General features: G+C 34.8%; 1 long non-coding RNA gene and 1 other non-coding gene across 7 annotated transcripts in view; both read left to right on the plus strand.

The window, feature by feature from the left end:
• Positions 1–21,905, plus strand: part of LOC140696910 (uncharacterized) — a 136,005-nt gene that overhangs the window by 26,271 nt on the left and 87,829 nt on the right. For 5 of the 6 annotated variants that reach the window (XR_012073568.1, XR_012073572.1, XR_012073570.1 and 2 more), the window contains exons 3-5: positions 19,615–19,724; positions 19,959–20,153; positions 21,425–21,541. This is a non-coding gene — a long non-coding RNA (uncharacterized lncRNA). The remainder of the gene's footprint in view (positions 1–19,614; positions 19,725–19,958; positions 20,154–21,424; positions 21,542–21,905) is intronic. The other variant, XR_012073569.1, reaches the window with a different exon arrangement.
• TRNAD-AUC (transfer RNA aspartic acid (anticodon AUC)) lies at positions 1,090–1,162 on the plus strand. Its single transcript has one exon. It is a non-coding gene; the product is annotated as a tRNA-Asp (tRNA).

Consider the following 21,905-nt stretch of genomic DNA (forward strand, 5'->3'; position numbering starts at 1 on the left):
GTTTAGCTTTCTATATTAATTAGAATTAAGTAATGTCAGTTTTTTCCCCCTAAGTGGGATTTTATTAGTATAAGTCTGTTTTTTGTTAATGAATTTTTTCACAGGTAATAGAGATATGTGATCACAGACCTGGAATATACTTTTGAAGATGATTAGACAAACAATATCTTGTAATCATTTTTAATGGGTTAGTTTTACATTTGGAATTCAGTTGACACTTTTTCTTTTCATTACTCACAAAGAGAAATTTAGTACTTCTCAGTACCAAGTGGTGTTTGGCAGAGAAAAGAAGTGACAGAGAAACTCACTCTCACTTTTCCCCAGTAGAGAGAAAGGCAAAACTCTAACACATTTATGGCGTTGTGTTACACAGTTAAGGTAGGTTTAGTTGATACCTAATCCCAACCACCTTCTTCCTTTCTTTCTTTTACTACAAAGGTTGTATAACTAAACACTAGTCTCTTGACCAAGTGACTATTCTGTATAAAAAGTAAAAGTGCTTTTAGTTTTGGAAAGGGGCTTCTAGAGAAGCTATTCTTTGCTCATATATAGGGGTGTTTCTCTGTTCTACTGCTGTCTGAGAAACCAACACAAACATTTTGGCTTAAAACAGGAATCTGCAAACTAAGACCTTACGATCTGTTGTAAATCAAGTTTACTGGTACACAACATATTGTTAACATTAAACTTTTAAAATCAAGCTGTTACATTGATTTTAAATATATTCAATGCATTTAATGCAATTTTAATATAATAGCAATTTTATATCTGTTATCATCTATGTTTAGAAATCACAAAAAAGCATTTTTTAATAATTGGAATTTTACATGATTTTTTTTCTATACTTGTATTTCAATTGCATTTCTCCAGAGTACTTTATTTAAATATATTTTATGCCTGAATATCTTTAACTGTTTATTTTATTATATATCTCTGACATAAAATTTTAGAAAAGAAAAGTATTTCTTATGACCGTATGGCTCTAGGAGTCACAAATATTTTTCTGGGTTATGTTAGCATTGCAGTTATAAATAAATTATGATCCAAGCAACAGAAGCATATTAAATTGTTTGAAAAATAATTACTGGGGGAGGGTATAGCTCAGCGGTAGAGTGCATGCTTATCATGCATGAAGTCCTGGGTTCAAGCCCCAGTACCTCCATTAAAAAATATAAACAAATGAATAAATAAACCTACTTACCACCCGCTAAAAAAGAAAAATAATTGCCAAACATAAAAAATACAATAATATTTTAAATGCATATTTTAATAAAATGAACGAGACTGTGCTATTTTTCCCCAAATCATTCATTATGTTGTTATATTACTTGTTGCTAGTATGCATTATGAGAAGTTTCTCACTACTTACAATTGGGCAAAAGTGATTACCAGGTGTAGTTTCAGTGGAAATCCACAGATCATCTGATTCTATAGTGGTGCACAGATTTGCATAGCTTCCTATTAACTAGGCTATTTTATAACTCTGTAGGGTCAAAAGTAAAATTACAGAAGACTAATTTCAATCCAAACAATTCCCATTCGAGGCAATGAAAAAGACTTTTATCTGGTGAAGAATACGAAGCTTAAGTCAAATTCTCACGTGAACACTGTTACTGAGTTCCTTAGGAATTGAGGAATTGGAAAAATCTTTGGCAGGTGTCCATTTTATGTTTGAGAGTAATGATTTTATGTTTTAAAAATTATAATTGAGCAAATGAGACAACACTCATCATCAATTCTACTTACTTTTATAGATGTAAGAACTGAAAAAACTCATTAACGTTAAAAAGAGAGATTTGCTTTTAACAGCTTCTGTTTTTTAACTCCTTCAGACTTACATGTCAGGTATCGCATAGCAACTTATTAATATTCTCATAAAATTAATAAATTTCATTTATTATTAAATTATTGTTAGTGGTTGACTAGCCAACAAAATTGGTTCTTCCATATTGCTAAAAGCAAAGATTGAGAAACTGCCACACTTGAAAAAAGGTTTGTCACCCAGTCATTTGGCCATCACAGAAGTTTCTACACGTGGAGACAATTTACTACAGTAAGAATAGGAGAATATGGGCTCATTCCTCTTTTGCCTTGCCCTTACTTTGTAGGCATATAATTCCAGCAAATGGTATTTACACAATCTGAGAATCTGAAAACTAATTCCCTTTCTATCATTAAGAAAAATTTCTTGCAAATTTAGTTATCAGCATGTATTTTTTTTTAAATTTTACATTCAAGGAATAAAGTCCATACAAGGACAATTCAAAAATCTACTATTTAATTTCTTCCTCTGTGTATTTCATGTTTTGACTTTTGATATAGGAAATATAGTTTTCTTTTACTCTTTAGAATGATTTTGAAATAAATGTTATATTTTAAGCATCTCATGACTAAAGTTCTGCAAAGAGTATTAAAATGTGTCCCTAGAAAGGCCACAAATAAAGTATACATAAAGCATAGCGGGTTTTTTTAAGCATGGGTATTTGTGTGTGTGTGTGTGTGTGTGTGTGTGTGTGCTGATTCTAATTTCTAATTTACTCACCAAAAGAAGCATGAGGACATTTAGAGCAAGCACCCACCATGCAGTGTTTTAAATGCAAGCTATTTTATAGGAACAAAGCCATTCATAACAGGGCGTGGTCCTCAAGGTGTTTGGTAGTCAACCTTATAAAAATTTTGACTTTTAACTCATGACTGTTTTAAAGGGAACTCTCTTTTATAATATATAGCATTTTGACTTAATAATTCTTTTTTTTTATTCATGATGAATTTGAAAGCGAGACTTTAACAGATGTGGTGTTCTTTGGGACTGAAAAAGTTGCTCACATGCAGGCGTGAGTGAAATTTCTTTTCTTGCTGCCGGCTTCATAAGGAAGCGACTTGTGGGGTGACCATGAAGGTCTTAGAATCTCTACAAATGGGGACCTTTAGCAATAAAACTGCTTATAACTTGGAAAAAAACACCTCTAAGTTCATATATGACTGGAGCACAAAACTGACCCATTTGAAACTATCCTGATTTCTGATGTCTCGGGCAAAGAAAAGACCGACAATATTTTCCATGTAGTTGGTGCTTACTAGATGTTTGCTAACATGAATTGAATTTTATCTACATGGTATCCCAGTGTTGTTTTCTCATAGTTACTTTACCCAAGATAATTAGGAAGGTGAAGGACCTAAAGTTGTAGATTTTAACACAAACAGAGGATGGTTTGATAATTTTAGAAAGAGGTTTGGCTTTAAAGAAAGTCAAGATAACAGGAGAAGCAGCTTCTGCTAAGAGGCAGCAGGTGAGTTCCCAGATGCCATTAAGAAAATCATTGAGGGGAAAGAATATCTGCCTGAACAGGTTTTTAATGCAGATGAAGGTGCCCTATTCTGGAAGCAAATGTCACAAAGGAAGAGAAGCAAGCGCTAGGATTTAAGGCAGGATGGAATAGGCTAACTCTACTGTTTTGTGCAAATGCAGTTGGGTTTGTGAGCAGGACTGCCCTATCTATAAAGCTGTTTGTTAACCCCTGAGACTTAAAAGGAGAAGATAAACACTAACTGCCAATCTTTTGGACAACAAGAATGCTTTTCTGAGTTAGTGCCATCAATGTTTTGTCCCTGAAATCTGGAAGTACCTTGCCAGTAAGTGATTGCCTTTTAAAGTTCTTTTGATATTAATAACGCCCCTGGCCGCCCAGAACCCCCCGAATGTGTTGAAGTGATCTACTTGCCCCCAAACACATCTCTAATTCAACCTCTAGGTCAGGGGGTTATGAAGGACCTGTCAGTCTCATTACACGTGGTTCTATATTGAAAGGATTGTCAACACTATGGAAGAGAACCCCTTTAGAAAGAATATTATTTAAATCTGGCACCATGGAAGATGTCATTGTTGTTACAGAAAAATTCATGAAAGCCATCGAGCCCAGAACAACAGATTCCTACTGGAGAAAACTGTGTTCAGACGTGCATAACCTTACAGGATTTACAACAGATCCAATCAAGAAAACCATGAGAGATTATGGATGTGGCAAAAAAAAGGTGGTGGGTGAAGGGTTTCAAGATATTGATCTTGGAGAAATTCAAGAGTCAACAGACACCACATCAGAGGAATTAACAGAAGACAGTGCTTCCAAATCAGTGCTAGACAATAAGGAGGAAGACGTAGAGGAAGCTGTGCCAACAAACCAAATTGGCCCCGGATACTCTAGCAGAGAGATTATGATTGTTCAAGATCGCTTATGACTTCTTCTACAACATGGACTTTCTATGATATGGGCACTGACACAAAAGTAAAAGGTGGAAGGGTTTGTAAGGTATAGAAGTATTTTTAGAAAAATGAAAAAGCAAAACGTCAGACAGAAATTACAAAGTATTTCTGTAAAGTTACACCACATGTGGCTGCCTTTCCTGCCTCTCCTCTGCCTCCTCCACCTCTTCTGCCGCTGCCACCCTTCAAACAGCAGGACCGCCCCGCCTCTTCCAGCTCCTCCTCAGCCTGCTCAACGTGAAGATGACAAGGGTGAAGACTTTTATGATAACTTACTTCCACTTAATGAATGCTAAATAATCATCATGATGTATGCAGTTAATAAACTTGTCCATTGTGTGTGTCTTTGTGTGAAAATCTAATAACTGTACGGCAAGAGCTATATGAGATGTTTTATGTCATCATCATCATCATCATCACCTAAACATTCATTGGGTAGGACATCCTGTGCAAGACTTGTATTGATGTGGCTAGCCTCTCCTTACATAGGCATAATGTGATTGATGTTTAATATAAAATTAATAATGTGTTATTTTTCTTACTGTTTTATATTGCTTGCGAAGAATTACATTACCATACAGTATGCCTTTATCTCTCTCATAACTGGAGAACTATAGCACAGGAATTTTCTGACTAACCTGTTTAAGGTAACATGACTGATAACAAACCAGAACTAAAATCAGGGTCTTTTGACATTTGTCTCAAACCTATTAAGGGCAAATAATATCACAGTCTGGTACAATTCCAACACTTCATTCTCCCCTGCTGAATTTTCTTCCATAGCACTGTCACCGTTCAACATTTAATAGAGTTTATTTATTTAGTTGTGGTTATATTCCTTGTTTGTGGTAGTAGTGGTGATGCTTGTAGTTCTACTTCCACTGGAATATAAGCTCTCTAAGAGTGGTTATTTTTATCTGTTTACATAGTTGTGTTATTAGTAACAGTCTATCATAGGTAAGTGGCTTTTTTTAAACGTATAACAGTGTTTCCAATACTTTCTTATGAATACAGCTGTAGTACTGTATACCACAAAAATGTATAACAGTTTATTCACTAGTGTCCAGGCTAGGCTACCATAGAGCAATCATAGGGCTGCTGCTTTGTTATCATGCATGAGCTGTTATGTTGTAAATAAGTATGAATTTCTTTTCACATTATCTTTTCACTTTTGATGTCTAGTGTTGGTAATATGCATAGCATCCATAGTGCTTTGTATCACATAAGATAGTATTTATGCAGGTACTGACAGACAGACAATTCATCTTGTAAGCCAACAGTGTAAACTTGCAGTAATGATACACTGCAGTACTGTAAATGTGTTTTCTCTTCCTTGTGATTTTCTTACTATTTTGTTTTTCCTAGCTTGGTTTATTGTAAGCATACAGTATATGATACGTATAACACACAAGATATGTGTGCATTGACTATTTATTGGTAAGTAAGTTATTAGCACTGACCTTTTGGTAGAATCAAAAGTTATGTGTGGATTTTTGACTACGCAGGGATTCAGTGCTGCTAACCCTCGTGTTGTTCAAGGCTCAAGTCGGGAGCAGTTTCCACTGCCAGTTCTCCATTGTTTAGCACACTCTGCAGTCCTCTCTAAAGAAGTTGGTTTGATAACATTATCAAATATAATCTGAGGTGGTTCAGAGAGTAGAAGGTAGCTTCTACCAGGATGTAGTGCTGTTGTAAAATGTAATCAAAGTGATGTCCCAGTCATGTTCAGTGGTCTAGAGGAAATGCTACAGTCACAGATATGCAGATGAAGACAGACACACAGAGAACCACTGAGCTACTGTAAACGGAGAGCACTACCACGCACATCCTTGCAGTCCTGCACTCAGGTGCTTTTAGCAAAGTCTTGGATCCAGAAAGAATTCTAATCTCTAGCCACATAAAATTTCCTCTTAAATATATGTGACATTCAGGGTCTCTTAGACCCTTAATCTTACTCTTCACTACCTGAAATATCCTATGTGGGTCTTTATTTCGTGTGATCAACCGTGGATAGCAAAAACATAAGGAAATTTCCTAGACTATGAAATAAAGTATTTATAGAATCTACTTCAAAAGAATTTTGGATCTCACTTAATATTTGATGAACTTATTTCTATAACTGAGGGATATTCATGCAAGAGACTTGATTATTAAATGTATTCATTGATATTCATCAATTATAACCACATTTCAAAATAGATTTGCATAAAGATAGCTAGTTGCAAGATTCTGTATCAATAATTCTTAAGGTAAACTTATTTTCAGTTAGAAAGGCAAACTCAGGGGAGATTGTATGTGGTGCACTTTGAAGCCTGGATGGAAATATGAAATTACAACAAACCACATTAATCAAAGTATCTTTAAATATTCAATACATATAGTATATTTATACTCTTGTGCACATCTTTACAGAAGGTAACATTAGGTTTATACGGAAGGTCGAGTGTATCTCTTGCTTGTTAACTGAATGACCTTGAATGTTCAGCTCTCTGCTCAGCAGTGGTTTATTTTCCCTTTTCTGTTGAGGAACGTCACATTCCTCTGTTTATCAAGATTGTTCTTACTTTGGATCTTTATTATTCTAAAAAGCCTCACTTTGTGGACTACAATTTGTCACATCAAACTTAATGAATTTAATATTCTCAAAATAGGCCTTTTAAAATTTCTGACTTCTCAAGAAAAACGTAGTTCCCGAATTGCTTATGTAATGGCGTATTTTTGTCATTTTGTTTCACAATGATCATTTTTAACTCCCAGAATTCTGTTCTCCTTGAATATACAGATGATCCAAATGGAAATGAAGTGACTGAGTGCTTATCTTTGTGGGGTGCATTAGATCTTTCTGGCCACTTGAGTCCATTTAGTAAATTGCTACTTCAGTGCATTAAGTGGAACTCCAATAGCCTAAAATCATTAATGCACTTAATAATTTGGCACTTGCAAATGCATGGTAGTACATTTGCTTTCAGAATCTCATAGTAATGATTATGAAGAAAAAATCTGTGCCCAAAGAATTACGTGGTTACGTATCAGAATTACATAGGCCCTCAAATTTATAATAAACCCCTTTGTCACCCAATATTAAATAAAAGATATTTCATGAGATGTTGGCCAAAGATTTTGTTTCTTCTCAAAATGCAAGGTTTCATCCTCCCTGCAGTAAGAGAAACCACGTACATGTATGGTAGTATTCCAATGCTTTACTTTCATTCCCTTCTCAGATTTAACCAAATTGCATTTTAAAAACCTCATGCAGTCTCCTCGAGCACTGGCACAGTGAGCTATTTAACAGTTTTGGTTAGCACGGGGCTGAGTTACTGTTCAATCCACGATGGCAAAGTAGGTATCAATTTTTTTTTAATAGAAAAACAATGGTTAGGTTTTTACCTACATGGAAGGCATAATCACATAATTATAATTTTCTACGGTGTACTAAAACTAGTACTCTGTTATCATAGTCAACCACTAGTGCAAAGTAATTAGTTTTAGTCAATAGACTGGCTTTACGGCTCATTTAAAGCCTCCCATTATCTCTCCCTCTAGCGTGACTCACCTTTGTTAATGTAACAGTCAGAGAAAAAGCATCTTTAAGATCTGCACTTCCCTAAGCATAAGCGAATGGTATATAAAATCTAATTCATCCTCCAAGTTCCAATTGTAAAAGCTCAGCAAAGTTCAGCATGTATCTTTAGGCATCCTAATTTCCTGGTATTCACTTCTTAATTAGTCAGTGAGAGGGAAACTGAGCTCCATAATCCAAAGGGGAATTGATGTGAGGCCTGTGTTTAATTGGTGGCTTAGAATCGCTTGGAAGTGGCCATTATCCTTAGAGATATGGTGTCGATCTATCTTACTGGTGTCATTAAGGGTAGCCTTTATGGATCATGAGTCATTAAGAAACACAAAAGTCTACCACTGATTTTCCAGAATTGTTATAGTTTATTTACTTTTGTGAACCAAGACTCAGTAAAGTCAAAATCAATAAAACAATAATCAGGAAGATGCACTAAGAAGGAATCTGAGCTGATTGTCAAGTCCTAAGTACGCAGAAGAGAAGACGGAAAAACAGGCGTGGAGTTGTGTGTTGTTCTTATATTCCTTTACTCCAGTCACCCACTTTGAAGGTAGGGATGCTTGTCAGTAATGATAAGTCCTTGCTAATGTTTTCCTTTCATACAACCCCCATCACAAACTAGCACCAAAAATGATATCATGTAGTAAGAAAGGAAAGTATATATTACACTAATGTTGAGCCAGTTCTAGGGCCCACGGTTTATTTCTAATTTATACACATGAAGAAACTGTGTGAAATTGATTCAATATATATTGTGCTCTTTTTATTTTTATTTATTTATTTTTCTAACGTTTGTGCTCTTTTTAATTTGTTGATTTTTTCTATCAAAATATTACATCCTGAATCCATTTTCTTAAAGGTGATTGCACAACAATGTAACAAAGGCACAAGCATCTAAAACTGATGAAGTCTCAAATAATCATTTCAAAATTTAAAAAGCAAAAGATGAGAAAAATTCCAAGTAAAATTACATTTTGAAATACTTTTAAAATACAAATCTTTCTGATGACACACACACACGTGTGATTTTTTTTTCTGCATCTGAAGAGACAACTTTTCAATTATTCAAGCTGTAATAGATCACATAGAATTATGGAAAGATACAAGATTTGAAGGTCAGAGACTTGATTTTGTTCTTTTGCTCAGTTGTTTTCTATTTATCTCAGTTGTTTTCCAGTTACATCATATTAGCTTCTTTAAGCTTTAGATCCTACCTACGACACTACTACCACCACAGCAGTTAATGTACACTGGATGATAAATCTGTGACTACACTGTTCTGAGAAATTTACGTTTTAGTTCATGTAATTCTCATATTAGTCTGTGAGTGGATACTATAATAATCCCCATTTTACAGATGGGAAAATTGAGGCATATAGAAGAGTAAATAAATAAGATGAAATAGCTTATAAATGGTGGAGCTAAGACTCATACCCAGGGTGTTTGCCCTTACTTAACATAACAAATTTATTTTACATTGAGCATAGTAATAATATTTAGTTCATAGTGTTATCTTGCATATCATATAAGGTAAAGTGTGTAAAATATTCATCATTTGCAAGAGTTTCTTAAATATGTGTTACATTTATTAAAAATATTTGCACAAAAGATTGTCCAAATGATATCTAATTTAAAGATTTATACATATTTGTATAAAGATTGTAAAAATCATTATATACTTAAATATGTGTTCCATTTCTGCCCATATGCAAAATTGTGACATGTCCTGTTCATTATAGGACAGTATAAAGTCATTAGACACCCAGTTGTGAATTGGTCTGCAATATGTAGTTAAGGCAACTAATTGAACTATAGTTGCAAGTAACTAACGCAGATTTGCCGACATCCAAACATTCTAAATGTGAGCTAACAATATAAATATCAAATACAATATAAATAACAAATATTTTCATAAGTAGGCAGTAATTTGATTTTTGTATTTCTGATTTTCTTCTTTTTAAATGTATTTGACACAACAGAAGTTCCATATGGCTTAAATGTATCTCTGAATTTTCTGTGGTCAAAAAGTGAGAGCTTATGTAAAAATGGTCACTTTCATCTATCTCCTAAAGAAAAATGTGACACCTAGCAGAAGGAAGATATGGACAACAATCATAAATGCACACATAATTTTCAATATCAAGATTTCCTATTTGAAATACGAATTTTAATATTTTATATTTTAAAATTCTATTTATTAACAATAAACTCCAGCTTTCTTTAATCATTTGAGAGCTACTTTGTTTCTAATCAGTTCTAGATAATATGCCATTCTTGGTTTTCATTTTTTTCTGCCCCATAACCCCTATTATGGGAAAAGGATAAAAAGATAAATTTTTAGGTAATTTTTATCATTTGGCAATTTGATAGAGAATGAATGTTTTCTCTTTATTGCTTTATCATGAATGGTTGTCAATTTATTTCCTAAATCATTCTCAAACCTCTTAAGGGCAAAAGATATCAGATCACTGTACAATTCCAGCACTGCCTTCTCCCCTGCTGTATTTTTTTCCATAGCACTGTCACAGTTTAACACATAATACAATTTATTTAGTTGTGGTTATACTCCTTGTTTGTGGTGGTAGTGGTGGTGCTTGTATTTCTACTTCCACTGGAATATAAGCTCTATAAGAGTAGTTATTTTTGTCTGTTTACGCATTATTAGTACGTAAGATTTATGCCTAGCTCCTAGAAATCACTCATTTGTAGTTGTTGAATGAATGGATGGATAAGTGGGTATATGAATAGAGGCATGAATGCATCCATCATCTGAAAGAAGCCCTTCACATTAGTTGTGAATAGAAACATTCTATTGCAATTTAGTAATTGGTTAAATAAAAGTTAAATAACTTTAACAACTTTGACTATAATATCACCATGAAAACCGTTGCTTCACAAAGTCATTGAATTTGACAGCAATTTTTACAGTTTAGGAGCAGAATATAGTTGAAATAAAATGTGGCTTGTCCTCCAAATCCCATGATTTTATTTCTAGGTTACTCTTCCTTTATAGTTGCAACTCAATTTTGGAAGGTTTGCTTGCGGTATCTAATCAGATAAGCATTACTTTACTTAAGGATAAGGAAAGTCAGGCTTGTAATAGCTTCTTTAGAAATGGGCATATTTAACCACAGACTTTTTCAATATAGCTTCTTTCTCAATTGACTGCACAGCATCACAGATTTCTTTAAGCTCCTGGTAATAAGTATATTTCTTTTTTTTTTTTTAATTAAATTTAAGTTGCAGTTCAGAGCTAACCTCACACACACAAAATGGTTTGCTTATATTACATCTTCAGAATTTTTAATACATTTGCTTTATTACTTTTTACTAATAAGTTTTCAGAATATCAGAACTGAGAAAAGAGAGGGTCCTTTGAGCAAGTAACCTTTGCAGAGCCTTTCAGTATCCTTTCGGCAGAGCTACTGCCTTCCTTCCGTTTGTGATAACCGCATGTTGGTTGTTGTAACAATTTCACATGATAAAGGGATGCTGGATTAATGAGCTAAATTCTTTGAGACTTTCTAAGAATGTTCTGTAGGAATAGATGCTATCCTGTTTTCAATATGATTCCTATGTAAGTTTTGCCATGCAAAATGGGAGTGGAATCAACATGCAGAAATACTAAGGTGGGATATATTTAAGATGTATTAACTGAACATGGAATAGAGCTACTGAGAGGCACACACATAGATCTTTCATTCAAGGTTTGGTGCTGTTTATTTCCCACCCAGAAGACTGAGACTAGATCACCTTAAAAATCAAAAAGTAAAGGCCCATTTAAACAGATGATGCTAACTTGATAAGGGGCAGTGTTGTCCATCTTGTTCACATCGCATTCCCAGTTCTTAGCACTTTGCCTGGCTCATAACAGCATGTTACATAGCTCTGTTAAATTAATGCACTTGAAGGAATGAATTCCAAAGTGAAAAGGAAACAGAAGCACAGTTATAAACTCAGCATGACTGACTGGGGAAGCCTACACTCTTGTTAACAAAGGCACTCCGCCTGCATGATTCTCAACAGTAAAGACTCAACCAAATCAGAGCAATAAAGAAGAGAAATCCAAATGTAAAAAAAAAAATTCTGAAACATGTGACAAATAAAATTGTATTAGTAAAACTATTTTAAAAGACTGAAATGTTCCCCTTGTCAACAATTTTTAAAACAAAACTTTCCCTTTTAACAGGAGAGATTACATTTCATATAGGGCACTGCTCTTAGCCTACCAAGTTGCAAAATCAATATTTTTCTAATCTAAAAGATAGAGATAAATTCATTTATAGAGATAGCAGTAGAAATAATAGTAAATCTTTTGCAAAAAGACATTACATTCTCCTTAGTCTATTCATCATAAATATAAACAGTAATCTCCTCTACATCTTTGACATATTTAAATTCTCTCTTTATGAAACCTTTTTCTGTCCATTTCAACACATAATTAACATTCTAGGAATTCACTCTGATATTTTTAGCCAGATGGAAATAGTCATGGAACTTCTTAACAAACTGTTTTTTGGAGATGTTGCAAACATAGATTTTCTTTCCAGCTAAGCCCTGCCATTTCTTTGGCAACATCAGTACACTTGCCTGCACTTAAACCTCTTAGTCACACCAGGTTCTCAGTGTGAGTGTGTCAGAAAAAATTTTTTTAGATATTTTTTCAGTATCAGAACGTTTCATGTTACCACCATGGCATTTTCAATTCTTCCTTTGCACTTACATTCAGTACTAGGGATAAATGGAGTTGACTGTTGAAGTTTAAACACCGTATCTTCCGTGTGTAATTTCCAGTATGACTCTAGGTCCAAATTGCAAAGTGTCACAAAGAATATGAATTTGGCTTATTCATGTGCAGGCAGCTGTATACAAACACTAGAATAATTGAACTGGTTGTAGTTACGTGAGCTTTATTTTATGCTGTTATGTTACATATAATTTCAAACTAAAATAAGTGATTAATTTTTGAGGAGAACATAAATCTTTTTCAATGTTGTCTCCTTTGAGTTACTATATGATACAGGGATTAATGATTTATTGTCAAGAAAAGAGTATGGCCTTGGAGAGAGTCACTGGAAACCCTTATTCTAAAATCACCAAAAGGTTGGAAGAGACAATTATGTGCCTAGAATTTTTATTCAGATGTTATATACGTATACATGATGATATCCACCTATATACATATATACACAACTGATTATGCATATGCATATATATAATTGCAAATAACTGATACATTCTAATTATTGGCATTTCTTCTTTTCCTATTAAAGAGTTCTTCCAATCTTCCATCATTTTTCAGAATATCCAGCAGAATACATTTAACATATAACTTTAGATAAAATAGAACTTATATCATTAAATTCCATTAATATATTAATTCACTGTATATCTCCAAACAAACAATACTGGGACTAGGAGATAGTTTGTTATGGTGACAAATGTCAAAAGACCCTGATTTTAGTTCTGGTTTGTCATCAGTCATGTTACCTTAAGCAGGTTGGTTATCAAATCCCTGTGCTACAGTTTCTTAGTCTATAGAATGAGGATGCTATCATCTGTTCTGACCAACTCACAGAGCATTTGGGAACATCACATTAATGTTTTGTTGTAAAATTTGAAGAAATTCTCTAAAAATAAATATTATTATTGAGTCTTGTAATAAAACAAACGATACAGCAGGAACAATGGATTCTTTATTCTGTACATTCTGATGTACAGGCATCAGTGATTTATTGAATATTTTTTCTATATAGGTATATATACATTTTTATTAGTTTGGTTTCCTACATATTTAGTGTAATTCGACAAATAGTAATTGAGCACTGAGTGCATGCCTCTCCCTGAAATTGGTATCTCAGGGAACATAAAATGAATAAGAAATAATACCTGTTCTTAAGGAGTTTACAGTCCCTATTGAAGAAACAATACCAGGGCCCAATAGTTTTACATTATAAAGTAAGATATCTATTCCATAAAAGAGGTGCCAAAAGATGTTATGCATTTCAAGAAGGGTACCAGGTAAAAAGGTAGCATTTGACGTGAATATTCAAGAACTTGGACTTATCCCCTCTACTCCACTGCCCCTAGGACCATAAGCTAGAAGTCACTTCAGTGAAGTGGAACAGTAAGATAAAGCTCAAAGAATCAAGGCAGGGTGAGTATGCTCTAGGAAAGGTCTGTTTCCCAGTAAAAATGCAATGTATGGTAATCTGGCAAGATGTATTAGAAACCTTTAAGAAAAGTTGTGGGTATACACTTAGGCATTTGTACCTTAGTCAGTTTATAAAAGGAAGACACTAAGAATCCCTGAGCAGGGGACCAGTATGTTGAGGTTTTTAGGGGTTACTGATTTGGACTATAGAGAGTAGTAGTCAGCATAAATCTTGAATCCACGTAAAAGATGCAGGCCTGGAGAATGAGGTCAGTTTAGATGTCATCCATTGAAGGGTTGTTCTGATTGTGGATGGGATGGGACTAAGAAACACAAACTTAGACCATTGGAAAGTATTTACAGTTAAGCAAAGAAGAAGGAATAAGTGCCATGCAGGTGCTAGATGGTATCCAATGCAATCAGGAAAAGCCAGCAAATACAATAACACATACCAATGTTGGTAATGTTAGAAAGTTGGTAATTTCAAAAAAGTGTGATGAATATTTATTGAAAATAATTTATCAAAAAGTAACTGAAGAGAATGAGCTTTGAACCTGGCTTATAAAGGATCAAAGTCGGGGGAAAACGGTCATTCACTGTTGCTTCACAAATATTTGACATCCTACTCTCAATTTTAAAAAGATGGCAAGCAAAATAAGCATATTTCTTCTGGCTTCATAGTGCTTACAGTGTAGTAAGGGGAACTCATAATCAAATACACAAATATTCAATTAAACATTTAAGAAATGTTTTAAAAGAAAATAAAAAGAATATATAATAGAAGAAACTGATTTGGTCTACATAATGAAGAAAGTATTCCCAGAGGAACATTTGTATAAGCTGAGATGAGGAATTAACTGGGCAAAGGAGAAGGCAGGCTTAGAGTGGTTGAGACATGGGAAAATTAGACAAAAGGCCCTGAGTATGGAGGCAACACTGGAGAAACTGAAGAAAAGCTCTGTGTCGAAGCAACAAGAGCAAAAATGAGAGCGAAGGATAATCATTTGTTCCCTCATCTTAATTTGATAAGCACCAACTATAGATTACATGACATGATAGGTACGAGGAATACCCGTATCCAGCAGACAAGGGAGTGAGGCTGGATTGGTGAAAAGAAGCCAGATCATGCAGGTTTTCTCTTGCTACTTCAAGGAGTTCTGTTTTTATTTGGCAAGCAATGGGAAGCCATTAAAAGACTTTAAGGTGAGAGTGAACTTATATTTGTATTTTAAGACACAAAAAGGTGAAGAATGAGTGAGGGTGGCCATGTCAGATGTAGAAGTCTATGAGGAGAAGCTAATGCATCCCCTAGCAAGAGTTCAAGGTGACTTTGTCTAGGGTAGTGACACCAGAGACGGTGGCAAGAAGATAATTCAGAACCTAGTCAGAAGGCAAAAATCAATGGTGATGGATTGGATGTCAAGGATGAAGCATGGGGAGGCATCAGGGATGACTCCCAGGTTTCTGGCTTCTATTAAAACGGTTGTTAGTGCTGTTCTAGACATAAACAATACTGGAGAAGCGGTAGCTATTAGTACCCCAATGTAAAACAAGATTTTGAAAGTTTTATTCAGTTGTGATAATGAAAACCCATTAATTTAGCCACACAATCATAGCCCCATTTCTGACCAATAGCCAAACCAGGCATTGGTTTGACTGGGACTGTCAGTGTGTGTGCATCCATACAGCTCATTTCTCTGTGCACAGCTAATTAAGATGAGGTTGGAGCCTTCAGGACTGGCCTCATTAGCACATGCCCAAATCAACAGAGCTAACCAGGCCAGGGCGATAAAAAGAAACACCTTCTTTGTGATGAAGATTACTTTCATGTGCAGTGGACTATTTTCCAGAGCAATACAGTTGAGAGACTATAATTGAGATCAACAAATAATTAGCGTACAGGAAGGAAGAGATGAAAAGTGGAGAAGTAGTCTTGAGGAGCATGCACATTGTATTCTAACACAGAAATTTTGCATATTTCTCTGGCAAGCAAACTCTTCATTGTTATTCATAATTAATGAACATGTTATTATTGTCATTCACTTGCAAACAAGGTTTTCACTTTTTTTTTTCAATTAGTATTTTCAATTTAAACTTTGAACTAAGTATGCCTCATTAAGTAGAGCGTGTTTTGACTCAGCAGTGTTACCTGAGTTCCTCTGCCAATGTGCAACAACATTCAGTGATATTTTGCCTTGGTAACTGTCCTGTTTTCACTATCCCAGCACATCCCTAAGGCCTCACCTTACAGACATGCTGGTTCTCCTCACTGTCTGTGCCTCCATGTACAATGTTTTAAGCTGTATTTTCTAGGCCACCTAAGTCTAGAAAAGATCCACTTCTGAACAAGGGGAAAAAACAAAGAAAATCCTTCCCTACACTGACCCATTTTCTTCCTTGTCTCTCCCCAAGATTTTTGGTTACATTTTGTTTTGTTTCTTCTGACTATAAAATTAATATATTTTTAATGTCAAAAAAAATTAAGAATCCAGGAATTAAATAGAAAGTCAAACTTTGCTAAGCCTTACCTACCAGACAGGAAGAATGTTAGCAGTTTGGGGCATATATATTTTTATAAATTTTTATAAATTAGGCTACATGTACTGTTATGTATGTTTTTAACCTAATAAGATATGGTAGACATATTTATGTGTTACATGAAGTTCAAGCTGATTTTTAAATAGAGATTCCCTATTCCCTCTACTATAAATAAACCATTGTCTTAGTTTGGTTCTCTCAGATGCAGTCTTTTAAGGCAAGATTTCAGTGCAGTATTGCATCTGGATGGTGATTCCAGGAAATTCTAGTAGGAATATGAGGAAATGATAAAAGGAAGGGCAGCTAACTAATAAAAATTTTCCCCTAATCCAAAGACCATCGTGGATAATGAACTCGGTCCCACTGGGGGAACTCTGGGAGTCTAGAGAACAGGCATCTTGGAGTTACTCTCCCTCAGGGCTGGAAAGCTGGGGCGTTATGCACTGGTTGAGGACTGCTGGTGCAGAGCGATGAAGGGGCTGGTTGCGGTGCTGTTAATTTCTGGCACTTCTGAACCATGGTGCGCGGGTAAGCTCCTGAAGAAATCTCACACAATTGGCAGGTTTCAGGCTACACTGTGACGTTAAAGCTGAAGTTGATATGGGAAGAATACAATCATGCTTTATTTAATCATTCCCTTACTGATGGGCATTTATTTTTGTCTCCAGTTTTCTTACTATTATAAATGACCACAATATCCTTATCCAAGACTATTTGTATGACTGGGTGATTTTCATTACACAATTCTTATAAGTATAATTAAAGAAAAATTTAATTTAAGACTACTCTGCAATAGAAAGATACAAACTCCTGACACATGCCACAACTTGGATAAATCTCCAGGGAATTATGCTGGATGCAAAAAGCCAACTTCCCAATTTATGTAATGTATGATAGCATTTATATAACATTCTTGAAATGACAAAATTTTAAAAATGGAGAATAGATTAGTTGTTGCCAAGATTATAGGTGGGTTTGGAGGAGGGGAGGCAGGAGAGAAGTCAATATGGTTATAAAAGGGGTTCCTTTGGTGACTGAACTATGTGTCTTGACTGTGGTGGTGAATACATGAGCTACAGAAGTGATAATAAAACATACACAGAACTAAATACACACACATATAAATACATGATATTATCATTGGGGGAACTGGGGAAAGTGTACACAGGATCTTTCTATATCATCTCTTACAATTGCACATGAATCTCCAATTATCTCAAAATAAAAGTTTATTTTAAAAAAAGAGCAGCATTTCTGTCTAGACTATAAAACACATATGCAAATATCAATGGTAATTTTTGACGGCTATTTGTGGTTATTTACTAAAAATTGTCTCATTTTTCTAACAATTTTTTGTATCCTAAAATAATCATGATGATTCAAAAAACCATTTACATTATAAGTAGTGCCAACGGGTTACTTCATTGGTGGGTGTTGCTAATGTATTTCATGCCAAATAAATAAGAACATTTAAATACTATAGAAAGCTCTTCCTTATCCATCCTCAAGATAAAACAAGGAAAAGGAAATGAGGGTTAGCCATGAAAAGAAGTTTTAAAGAAATTATTTTGAAAGATGTTACTTTATTAAGTCAGTAGCTAAACAAAACAAAACAAAAACATTCCTCTTTGCCAAATACTCAACATGCATTGCCTCATTGACTCATCATGGTGCTATGAGATCAGTACTTTTATTACTATCACATTTTTGCTGCCAAGCAAAAAATTCTGTGGTGCTTGTTACAGACCAGAGATGTTCGACGTGTTTTACATGTATTCGCACATTAATTAGATAGCCCCTTTTTACAGATAGGGAACTGAGGAAGATTCTGTAATGAATAACCCTGCAATCTGACTCCAGAGTGCTCTGCAGTATCTCCGGGAGCCCTAAGGCACAGAGCTTTTCAACCGTCTATGCAAGGGCACACAGCTACCAGTGGTAAAAACCAGGGTTTGAACTCATATTCTTTCCTCTACACCAATCTTTATCAAATTGTGGCTGTTTGGATCACAAATATCTGAATTAATTTAAGTGACCTGTTTAGAAACCTGTGTCTTCTCCCTTCTTCTCAGCTCTATTGGACAAAACCCTTAGGTGCCAAGACTTTAGAATCTGTATTTTCAGCAACCATTCTAGATTTTGATTCACATTAAAGTCAGAGTCCAATGGCGTTATAGTACACAAAACTGGTTTCCTGTAAATTTCAAATGAAATTTCTAGTATAATTATGAGGTCATATATCATTCTTAAGATGCAATTTTTTTTCACAATTTAATATCTCTGAAATGGGACCACTTGTTATAACTGATGGTATCTTGCAATCACAGTAAAAATGTATTTTTTTTCCTTCTCAGTTGTATATAAAATAATGTTGTTTAGATTTGATAGAGTACAGAGGTTCATTGGATAATAAAATACCAAAGACATTGCTTATTAAGCACAGTTCTTTTCAGTCCTGGATGACTGAGAAAAGGTGCCTGCCTCCATGCTACAAAAGAGACAGCATGATGGAAAGAGGGCTGGACAGCATCCATCATACTTCTATTCACACACACTGTGGGGAAGTTGCTCATCACTGTGGCTTAGAACAGATGAAACAATGTGTGTGAAAACACTTTGAAAATGATAAATCATCATATCAATAGTGTGTATGTATGAATGTGTGTATATGCATAGGCTTGAAGTAAGATTATTGGAGAAAGCGAAGATAATTTGAGAATGCTCATTTCCAAAATTGGTACATGTGCAATGTGATAGGTATTATGATTCTCAATGTTACTCTTCTTCTTTCTCTAAGAATAGCAAATACATCAATAAAAAATGCTCATTAATGTCTGCTATGTTCTAGGAAATTATTTAAGTGTTTATGTAGTTTATGTCATTTGAGCCTCTGAGCAATCCTATGAAGTACTGTATTATTACTGTTGCTATTACCCCTATTTTACGGGAGAAGAAACTGAGTTGTTACAGAGATTAAATAAGATAACAAACGATATAATGAGAAGGTGGTAGACAGAGTATGAACAGAGGCAATCTGAAACAGGAACTTGCTTGCTAAAGTACATCTCATATGAAAATTTACTCTAGACTAACCTACATACCGTGACTCCTCATAACCAGGAAGGAGAAAGAGAGCAGAGAAGCCATGTTGCAACCACAGTCACTGCAAAGGAAAGAAAAGGCGAGAGGACCATGTGGTCAGTATTTGTGTATATATTTATTGTAGGTCCTTTACAAACTTACTTGATCTAAATATCTTTTTTCAATTATGTGACTCTTCAAAATGCATCTGGTTATGTAATTTTTCTTTTCTCTCCTTTCTCCTAACATGAACGATCTAGTTTGATCAGTTTCATTTTAAAATGTGTTATTCGTATCTATTCATATCAGCCCCCACCACCGTGATCTCATTGTTTATGTTTCTGTCTTAGACACCCCATCACCCTGTTCTTTGAGCCTCAGCATGCATCTGACAGCCTGACACACCTCTTATTCTATCTGCATCTTGTGTACTGGATATAGAATCTGGACCTGTCCTCAGGAAAACTGTGACATGAAAGCAGAATTTGCAGTCCAATACCTCTCCTCTCCGCGTGTCTCTCCTGGCTGTTCCTTAGCCCCTTCCGGTAGGTCCAGGGTTGCTCAGTCTATTTTGCTAGGTCTTTGAAGACTGTGAGCTGGTAAAATGTTACCCCCAACTGTCAGAGACTAGTATGTTTTCCCTATAAGAGTTTTCATAGTTTGAAAGAAGACTAAATCGAGAAAGTAACATGGAGCATGAAGGAATGGACTGCCGAGTGAGGAACCACAGGCCCTGGTGTGGGTGCCGATTTGAATGGATACCCATGTCCAGGACCCTCAGATCCTCCTGAATTGGAAAGGCCTCTTGAGTACAGGCAAAATTCCAGTCTCGTATAAGATATTGTCAGAAACTGAATGCAAAAGACAAGATGCATGTATATTTTATTTAAAAATTGTAACTGACACTGTGCTACTTATCTTTTCATTTACTTAACAATTGTTGTGTGTTTGCCACATACTAGTACTGTACCATGTTTCATTTTGGGCTCATTAGCTCATTGAATTGTATTAATTTTGGAAATTAAGACATCTAATTCAAAGCAGAAACAAAATAAGATAATAAAAATCAATAGTCCTCTCTGTTCAACACTGTTTCCAATTTTGAAAATGAATTTTTTCTCATTATTTTGTTCCATGTGTAAGAAGATAGTTTTTGCTGCCTAAAGTATTACCCAGAACTAAATAAGTTGTTTTTTATTTTTATAATTGTGTTTCATCATTCAGATTATGGGACTCTTTTAAGAATTTGCTTATTTAAGTGTACTCCATTCATGTATAGTAGATGGTTGGCTCCCCCAAAATATTTACTACAACAAACTCTAGAAAGGAGTTAAAGCTTTGAATTTAGCTAGAGCTCATGTGATCTCCCTAGTGTAAAATTAAGCATAGTCCTCTATAATTAATACATTGTGGCTTAAAGACAAGATCCTATGCAGAACTATTCTCATGTATAATGATGACAGCTACCACAAAACAGGCAGAATTAGTCTCCTTTTCCTTAGTTTAACCATATAATGATTTTGTTGGCAGAAACATTAACGTTTGCCCTTTTATTTAAGACAATAATCATTTTCTGTTAAACTAAGAACTACCAGAAAATTCTGTTGCAAATGCTTAAACTGATGTTTCATTTGCTTCAACTCCTCTTTTTTCTCAACACATAGGAGATACCGTCTGTCAGTGAAATGTCATTGGTTTTATAACTGAAAGGTGGCATGGCTGCTTATTTGCTATATGCTCATTGAATAAGTTCCATGGTAAATAGAGCTCTAAATCAGGGTTAATTCAGTAATGATTAATTCAGTAATCTCTGTAGAACATAGGTGAGCTGGAAGTTCTTCAATTTGTAAAAAGACAGTCTTTGCCTTGAGGAGGTTACAATATCAGCTGGGAAACAGACACGCAGACACCTAACTAAGCCGTTTAAAGGAATGTAAGTAATATAGGAAATCAAATATGAGCAAAGTCCTTAATTCGACTATTAAACTAAACAGCTTATGAAGAATAAACAGTACTTTAATATGCAGTTTGGGAGCAGTCCGGGGAGTTGATTTGTAAGCACGGTTAATGGTTCTTTAATGGTAATTGTATCTGCATTTCCAAAATTCCATGGATATATTTAGTGATGTAATACCAAAGATGAAGAGAAAACTAAGCTAAATAGGCAACAGGGAAACAATAATAAGCAAGTTAAGTTTTAGGATTCCATTTCTATTTCAGTTCACTCAAATTGTTGTCAAGCAGTATTATTTGTTTCTCTTGGAAGACCCACATTTAGCCTACAGCACCCCCATGAA

Source organism: Vicugna pacos, chromosome 6 (genome assembly GCF_048564905.1).
Source record: "Vicugna pacos chromosome 6, VicPac4, whole genome shotgun sequence".
NCBI classification, from domain to species: domain Eukaryota; kingdom Metazoa; phylum Chordata; class Mammalia; order Artiodactyla; family Camelidae; genus Vicugna; species Vicugna pacos.